Source organism: Mirounga leonina, unplaced genomic scaffold, assembly GCF_011800145.1.
Source record: "Mirounga leonina isolate KUSES-001 unplaced genomic scaffold, KU_Mleo_1.0 Mir_172, whole genome shotgun sequence".
In the NCBI taxonomy this organism is placed as follows: Eukaryota; Metazoa; Chordata; class Mammalia; order Carnivora; family Phocidae; genus Mirounga; species Mirounga leonina.
This window is the reverse complement of record NW_023270442.1, coordinates 7,373,150-7,374,473: the sequence shown is the minus strand read 5'-3', so window position 1 is coordinate 7,374,473 and position 1,324 is coordinate 7,373,150. Positions and strand designations below refer to the sequence as shown.

Below are 1,324 nucleotides of genomic sequence, written 5' to 3'. Positions count from 1 at the left end.
TAATGATGTAATGTATGGGGATTAACATACGAATAAAATAAAAAAAATAAAAAAAAATTTTCCTGTTTGAATTATTTTATAACAAGCACATATACCCTCTTTAATTTGTTTAAAACCCATTTTTTAAAAGTCCGTGCAAAAGCCCGGAAGGTGGCAGCGGCCCGAGGCGGGCTGCTGCGGAGCCCCCGCCTGCCTGCCCGGGAACTGTCGGCTCCAACCCGCTCTACCACAAGGAGGTTGTTGATCATTACGAAAATGCTAGAAACGTGGGCTCCCTTGATGAGACAGCCAAAAATGTTGGAACTGGATGGGTGGCGGCTCCGGCATGTGGTGATGTAATGAAACTGCAGATTCGAGTGGACGAAGAGGGAAGACTGTGGACGCCGGGTTTGAAACATTGGGCTGGGGGGCTGCTCTGGCCTCCAGGTCGTTAGCCACTGAGCGGGTAAAAGGGGAGACGGTAGAGCAACGCCTTGGCCATCGAGAACACGGTCATTGCCAAGAAGCTCTGCCTTGCCCCCCGCGTGAAATTGCACTGCTCCACGCTGGCCGAAGACGCAATCAAGGCTGCCCTAGCGGGTTACGAACTGGAACAAGAACCCAAGAAAGGAGAGGCGGAGAAGGAATGGGCCCTCCTCGAAGCGTCCAGCTGGTCACACTTGCCGTCTGTCCACCCGCCGCGCAATCACTGTAGATGTTCAGAAGCCCCCACGCTGTAGCAGAAGAGCCCCGAGTCGCGCCCGGCCTTTGCTGGTCACGTGGTGGCTCCCATGCAAGCAAAATGCACACGTTACTCGTTCCAAACCCTGCGCTTTCTTTCAGCCCACTTTTTTTTTTTTAATTCTTTTTTTTTTTTCGCCTTAACCCCTTTTGTGTAGGTTTTGAATTGTGTGCATGGCCTCAAAACTGAAATCAGTCACGAAGTCTCAAGTGTGGTAGTCCACGAAGTGCGCAAATACCTAATTTCACCTGAATCTATCTTGGGGAAGATTACCAGTAGAAGGCCTTGGTATGATTATTTGATACAACCAATTATTGTACGTAAAATAGATTTGCATGTATATATAATAAAAGAATGTAAGACCATATTTTTCTCTGATAAGCCTTTCTTGGATCCCTCACTCACCCCAGGGTCCTGCCCAGAGCCCCTTGGGGCTCCCAGACACTGAACCGTGATGACGTGTGCACATTTCTGAGCAAACTGGACAGTAAAGACCACAGACAGAGATGGCCAGATGTGCGCCACATTTTATGGACTGGGGGAGAAAGTGAAAGGAGAGAGCCATCTCTTTTTGTTGTGCTTTGCAAAATAATAGATTGACAA

General features: G+C 48.6%; 1 pseudogene; it reads left to right on the top strand.

Moving 5' to 3' along the window:
• The first annotated feature begins 78 nt into the window (after window positions 1-78).
• LOC118018747 lies at window positions 79-810 on the top strand (annotated as a pseudogene).
• Window positions 811-1,324: the final 514 nt, after the last annotated feature.